Below are 8,175 nucleotides of genomic sequence, written 5' to 3'. Positions count from 1 at the left end.
TCTCATTTACATATCATTATGACTTAATTTGCTTATGCTTATTTACAGCCATTGTGCATTAGAGCATGCAGCCTCTATGAATCACAGATTGCCTTCTGTCATTTGTTGACAGTGTAGATAGCCATAACGTATTTGTATTATGAAATACTATCCTATGTTGATATACTGAAATGTACAAACATCAAAATACAGGTGATAAATGCTGGCAATTTTAAATTGCACTTAACAAAAACACTAAATTATCAAAGCCAAAAAAATTATCACAAAAGAAAGCAAACTTTTTACTTATGTAATTGATTAACCAAAACCCTTCCAGTAAGTTCAGAGATGACGTACCCACCTTTTTACTAATAAATATTAATGCTAACCCTTACTCTAACACTGCCACAACCCTGACTCTACGTCTTATCTCAGGAAAAACTCTTTCCATAGCAATAGCACTACACAAGACACTCAGACACACATTACATAGAGCAGCACACACATATAACACTAAAGTTATCCTCTTCCATAGCCCTAACTCTAACACTAATCCACAAACACTCACACACATACTCCCTTCAAAATGCTGAAATATTCAGTGTGTTCACATGTCTAGGCAGTGAGACATTTCCCTGTAGTACATTTGGTTGGGGGACATACAGCTGCAGAGAAATATGGCTGTCGCAAATTCCCTGTGGGCAAAGAGAAGAATGAGGTGCCATGCTCACAAATTCAATAGCCAAATGCACAGAGAGGAAAATAGTGTCCATGGCCCCCAAGGCAACAGGAGACACAGGCAGTATAGCAGGCATCAGCAGCAGGCTGGCCAGTGGGCATGTCAGTGGCAGTAAACATGCAGTGCACAATGGGCAGCGCCTTTGTAACTGGTGTGTGTGTGTGTGTGTGTGTGTGTGTGTGTGTGTGTGTGTGTGTGTGTGTGTGTGTGTGTGTATGTGTGGGCACGCACGTGCACGCATGCAAGTGTGTATGTCCGTGTGTGTTTGTGCTTGTATGTGTGGACCACTACCCCCTTCACAGTGTCTAGGGAACATTACCTAAATGTGACTACAGTAGCATGCAGGATTTCCACCATGTTGTGGCACATTTCTACATGCTGTAATTAAGTAAGCATATATTGTACACTGAGCACAACACTCATTACCTTTTCTTCCCCCATGCAGTTTGTGGGCATGGCAGTGTTTGCTTCTATTTGCCCACAGAGACTTTGCAACAACCATATTTCTCTGCAGCTGAATGCACTTCAGCCATGTGTCTACAACTAAATGTACCACATGGAAATGTCTTGCTGCCTACGCACCTGAACCCCTGCCTGACCACTGGCATTTGCCCATCAGTATATTTTAATGCATTTTTCATCCTTATGTGGTGTTTTGCAGCTTTTCCTTCATCACAAGTTACTGTTAACACTCCCCTTTACACTTACATTTGTTTTATTACATGCAGAATGTAAACAAGTAATCTGCTTTAGGCAATGCGTACGTCCTGTAGTATTGGGTGACTTACATCAGGTTAGAAGAGTATATCCTCATTGTCAAAATGGATATTAAACTATTTCAAAAGGTCAGTAGTGACTTTAAGATACTAGTATTAGCTCAACCTGTAAATGGATGGCAACTTGAGACTTTATTGGATGACACGTCCTCAGCTCATACGGTTCCAAGAATTTCTGTTAGATGTGTTTCCAGGCAGATTGTGTCTGAACAGTATCAGAAAAACAGAAAACCCATTTTACTAATTCAATATTTTTTTCTAAAGCTGAATATACCAGTACAACAATGAGACTATGATTTATTCCAGTACACATCTGTATTTTTATAGGTTTATGGGTATATGTTGTGAATTAGGGGACTGTACTTTTATTATAGAGGCACTGAAGTAGCTATCACTGTTTTTACTTTAGATTATCATCTAGTTTGACCTGAATTTTATATTTCAAACTGCCTTTGGAGTCCTACAGGCTTTTATACTTTCTTCGTTTCTGCTCTAGGACTCCATATGATTTAATATCCTGCTGGATTCACTGTTATAGTAGATACCTATGGCTATTTGAGCAGCATTCTGATTATGTGTGAATATCAAATCACAGATTTGTGTAGATTTTATATCTCAGATGTGAGCCAGTTATGGCTACAATTTATTGTATGACAATGTTAATAATTTGTGCCGAAGACATTGTTTATTTTGCACATTTTTTCTTTTATAGCCACAGTTGTCTTTGCTTTTCATACAATTTGTATTGTGTTTCCTATAGGTTACCTAAAACCTAGGTCCAAATTTTAACTGATGGTTTATGGTATTTTGATAAATCTTTCTCTGTCATATAGACATAGCAAAAAGTTAAAGAACATTCCCTGGATTTAGCAAGCAGCAGTGCAGGAACAAGTTATTCCTGCATGGCAGGGAGCATTCCTTTCAGCACAGCAGTGCACCATGCATGTTTATGAAGGCTTGCTGCCATGCTCTAAAACAGACATGGTTCCATGTATGAGTGCAGGGGTTGTGTCTGAGAGCAGAGCTCTCACAATACACATGCCCCCTGCACTCCAGAATTGCCTTTCGGCAATTAAAAACAAGTGAGAACTCTCGTAACACCCCCAACCAGTCAGGAAAACAAAAAATCTGTGGTCAAAGGCATAAGGGACAATCATCCCTACCAAGCATACCTCTCAACTGTACAGATTTTTGCAGAACGACCAGATTTTTCCTCATATTTTTGGTGTGTTCCCCCTAAAATGTGTACCTTTCTGGCAAATAGCTGAGGATTGAAGTAATTAAATAATGACAAAACATTTGTTTTTAAGACTCCATACATCCTTCAGAAAATGTATGCTAATGTAAAACCTATTATTCTATCAACTTTTTAAGTTTGTAAGAGCAATATTTAAAATCTGTCCTTATTTGTCCCCCCATCATTTTAGCCTTTGTCCAGATATTTTGTTCTAAGAGGTTGAGAGGTATGCTACCAAGCCAAAAGTTATTAGGATAGCACAGGTAGCATAAGCACATAACGCACACCTCCCAATATGTCAGAGTAAGGAATGTGGACAAAGCCAAAAGGGACAATTGTCCCACAAAGCAGAAAGTTAATAAAATAACAGGTTCAGCATTAGCAGGGATATTCTGAAGGGTATAAATAAAATAACACAACTTTTTTTTTATTTTTATAAATGCAATAAAGTTTAAGAGTAGCTGCGCAGGTGTGCTCTTTGCTTAGCTACACTTAGTCTAACTTAAACAGTACAAGACATTAAATAGCAAGAGATATCCAACATATACAGTATTGCAATAGTGTAGTGGTTAGAGCATGCACTTTGTGAACAGCCATTCCTGGTTTGATCCTCCCTGTAACCAAGTCATATTTTACATGTGAAAACAGTACATAAACATTTTTTTAGTATTACCTTCTAAATAACATATTTGTTAACCAGAGTACTGTATTAGGTTCAGATGTGAGGTGTCAGTTTAATCTTCTTCTTTCGGCTTTGTCCCGGTTATGGGTCGCCACAGCAGATCACCTGTCTGCTTATGATTGGCAGTGGAGTTTTAGTGTGTCGAGTTGCCATCCTGGCACTCAACCTTCAATGGAAAGCACACACATGCACATACTTACACCTAGGGCCAATTTAGAGTGTCCAATCCATCTACAGCATGTCTTTGGGATGTGGGAGGAAACTGGAGCACTGGGAGGAACCCCACATGACCACAGGGAGGACATGCAGACTCCACACAGAAGGCACCCCAGCCAAGGATTAAACCGGAGAACCTGTTGCTGTGAGGTGAGACCTCTAACTGCTGCATCACCATTCTTGCCCACTGAGGTGTCAGTTTAATAAAGTTGTGAAATCCCCTTATAAACACAAGTGCCCCATACAGTATAGTCACACATGAATAAATGTAATGGAAGCACATTGGGGGATATCAGGGACAGTAAACAAATTTATAGCATGTAATGAATGATGAATCAATGCCATACAGCAGATAGTCTGTAAAATGAAAAATAAGCAATGCTAATCATTGCTCAGCTCTGCTTACCAGGTGTAAGCATTTTATAAATATGATTGCTAAGCAATGAGTAGCCCAGCTAAATGGATTTGCCCATCGGTAAGCAGTGCTGAATCTATCCCTTTAAGCAATGCTAACCTTAACTAAGCAGGTTTGCCCGTAGCTTAGCTTAGCTCAGCATATTCAAAACTGTCCATTCACAGCAAAGGGTGGGAAATCAGACATATTTAAACCTCACAGGTGGGAATACAGCTCATAACTGGTTGCAGCTTCCCACTGTGCAGGATGGCAGGACCTGGAGAGGGATTGCGCTTCCGGGCGCAGCACTGGGGCATACAGGAGTCCAAGGTCATGGTAGGAGCCAGTACCAGGCCTACCAATATAAAGCGGAAATCTGGGACCATCTCGTCCATGATCTCACCAGTGCCACTGGTATCCCTTGGACTGATGAGCAGGTCAGGCACCACTATGCTGACTTGAAGCGAAGAAAGAGGGAGCTCTTCGATGAGTGGGTGCAAGAAGTAAGGCAGAGAGGTGATGTTCCAGCAGTGTGTAAGTAGTCATACCATTACTGTTTACTAAAGTCCAACATGTGTATGTGATGGATAGGTATGCCTAAATATGTCTCTATTTCCTTTACAGCTGCAGCTGAGTGGGCTGTGAACCAGGAAACCCATGCAAGTAGGCTGCAAAGGCTGCATCGTGAGGCTGGTGAATAACAATCCTGCTCGTAGTAGTCATACCAAATAAATATAAAGGAGTAGAAAGTCATCTGGCAGTATAAACACTTTTGTATGTGTTGTATGGAATAAACCAGACAATATGACAATAATTGCCCCTTATAGGTCATATTTAATAAAACTGTAACTGCCTGGCAATAAAGCTCTAAATCCTAGACTGGTTGTGTTTACTCTGGTATTGTCTGGCATTTATTGTTGCATTCTCTGAATAGTGATGTATTAACAACTGTTACCCACACTGTGCTACATAAAAAAAATGTCTAGGAATGTCTGTATAAGACTGTTGTAAGTACAAGATCAGATTGTACAACCAAGAGAGACTTAGACAAAAAACACTGAAAAGATAGACAGCAATATAACACAGTCTACTGTGACTTAAATTGTTGTATTTTTAGCAGACACAGCCATGGTTCGAACCCTTGGAGTGGTAGTAAGCTGTATGCATAATCATACCTCTCAACTGTACAGATATTTCAGAATGTCCAGATAACTGGCCCATATTTTCTGCCTGTTCCTCTGTCCCCCTGGCAAATCAGTGGGATGATCTCAGAATTGTAGACATGAAATAGTGACATATATGTGATTTTCAGACCTCAAAGTCTTCATAAAATGTATATTAAAACAAATCCTGTCACTCATGCAACTCTCCAAGTTTATGACAGCAATATTCAAAACATGTCCCTATTTGTACCCCCATGTTGTCAAGCTTTGTCCAGAGTGTGTACATTAAGAGATTGGGAGGTATGTACATAATATTAACTGGAATCTGGGAATATGTGTAGAAACAGTCATGTAGTACTAACAAACATTCCCTCCAAAGGTCTGTTAGATAAGAAAACCGTGCCTGCCAATAAAGATTTAAATCCTGGACTGGTAGGGTTTACTGTGGTATAGTATGGCCTGACATGTAGCATTCAGTAACATCTGATATTAGAATAGTACTGTTGTGTCAACATTAAGAGATTGAGAGGTATGTGTATAATATTAACTTTGAGTCTAGGAATATGTGTAGAAACAGTCAGGTAGTGTTAATAAACATTCTCTCCACAGGTCTACCAGGTAAGAGATGTAAGAATTTAGCTATAAGACAGTTGAAGTATACACTGTGTACAAACATACCACTCTCCAAGCCAAGGCCATAGAGTATTGTAATAATACCTGTAGAATAATGATTAGAGCAATGATCATTAAAGTTGTGAGTACTACAAGGATATATAAGTTGTTAATTGACCCCCCCCCACCATATCTGCAACAATAATCTAAATACACCAATCAGTGGGTAGGTTTACACCAAACCTATTGTTAGGACATATGTCGTATTGTTCAATAAATATTGAAATGTGTTTCTAGTAATGCTCATGTTGAAATACTATCATTGGTGGCCTGTTGCTATCAATGTTACCTGCATGTCATTTTAATGGCCACTGTGGTTCCATATATGCACGTGTTCTGTTTGCTATGCAACTGTTCCAAATCTGGTGTTTTGGGTTAATGGGAATATTCGTGCATGCTGTTATAACTAATCCTGGATTTTGTTGACTGTTACTAACCCACATATGTTTTAAAACTGCAACACAATAGCACATATGGGAAGGCTGGTCCCAGCGAACCCAGCTCTCGCACCTCATCTCACCATGGTACCGGACCCCAGCACAGCTGGGACCCAACCCAGGATCTCATCATCTACTGGTCCTGCACCACCTTCGGGTGGAACCTCCTCAGGGAATGGGGCTCACCCCCCCCCCCGGGAGCGGGTGCAGACAGAAACCTTTCACCTGATGTCAGGTCCAGGGATTGCTGTGTAGTGAGCTCCGAAAGGGAGTTTGGAGATCTGCTATGCCAGCTTGAGGGTCGTGTGATGCATTTTGAGGGTCAGCCTGTCCCTCCTGCTCAGCCCCCAGCACAGACACCATCAGGGCCGTGAAGGTGCAGTGGTGACTGCCTATGGGTGGGGACCTCAGTCCCACTGTTTCCATTTGGGGGCTTTTGGGCTTCTGATTTCCAAACACCCCTCCCCATCCAAGGTGTTTACCCCCACATGTGTCATATACCACCCATATGCTGTCTTGTCTGTCTTGTCTGTCTTCCTACTCAACCTACCTTCCCAAATATACCAACTATCCTCCCCCAATATCCCACTCTCACCTTAAAAAAAAAAAAAAAAAAAAGAGCAATCTGCCCCCCCCCAAATTTCGCCCCATACATAGCTGTCCATTTTGTACACATGTCCACTGGACACATGTAATCTGGTCTAAATGGCTTCACAACACATTATTGTTCTCCTCACCCCTCTCTCAGGGGATTGAGTGTACAAATCTACCTCCAAATTCAGTATATATGCACAGCTGTTGCTGTGGAAGAAAAGGATAGCTATGGACTTTCCCTACACCCATCTTGTACATCCCTCGCTACTTTCCCTTTTGTTTTTCCCTCTGCATGCCCCCTTTTCACAACTTTCCAATCACCCCTTTTTTCTTTTCTTTTAAAGAACTTAGCATGGGTGTAAGCAGGAGTAAGCACATTTAAGCAGCAGTAACCGGCTTTAAGCTTGTGTGCGTGGCGGCAAGCAATGGCTATACAGATTAAGCACTGTCAGGCTAACTGTCTGTAAGCATATTTAACAGAAAGTTAGCATTGCTTACCATTGCACAAACCCACAAAAACTGCTCACAACCACTTAAAAGTGCCTTAATCACTCTGTATCCGAAAGCCCTTGTTCTGCCCAGCAACAAAATAATTAGCCGTTACAAATGGCAAACCCAGGACCCTGCACACCATAGCCACACTGACTCACCACTAATCCATTTGAGCTATACATAAATATCATGTTTTCTCAAACAATATATATCCTATATATCCCTATATATATGTCCCTATATATCCCCCCAATGTTAGGCTGTGTCCACATGTGATGCTCTGTTTTGTAGCAAGGCAGAGCAGTGCAGCAGTGGAGGAAGGAGGTTCAGAGTGTGGATCAGATGTCTGAATGCACTATAGATATATATATATATATATATATATATATATATATATATATATATATATATAGAGAGAGAGAGAGAGAGATGTTTGTCTATATATATAGATATATATATATATATGTTTGTCTATATATATAAATATATATTTATATATATATATATATATATATATATATATATATATATATATATATATATATATGGGTTTGTGCAATGGTAAGCAATGCTAACTTTCTGTCAAATATGCTTACAGACAGTTAGCCTGACAGTGCTTAATCTGCCTCCAACCTGGCAGACCTCACTGCTTAAACCCAAGACACCTTCAACCTAATAGAAAAATGGTTCTCAAGTCGACAACTAGTTCTCAACCCCAACAAAACAAAACTACTTACTTTCTCACCCACTAACAAGACTCTTCCCCCCACCTTCTCTATTACATCCTCCAATGG

Source organism: Protopterus annectens, chromosome 8.part0 (assembly GCF_019279795.1).
Source record: "Protopterus annectens isolate FY-2018-M chromosome 8.part0, PAN1.0, whole genome shotgun sequence".
Lineage (NCBI taxonomy): Eukaryota > Metazoa > Chordata > Ceratodontiformes > Protopteridae > Protopterus > Protopterus annectens.
Note: the sequence above shows the minus strand (reverse complement) of the source record.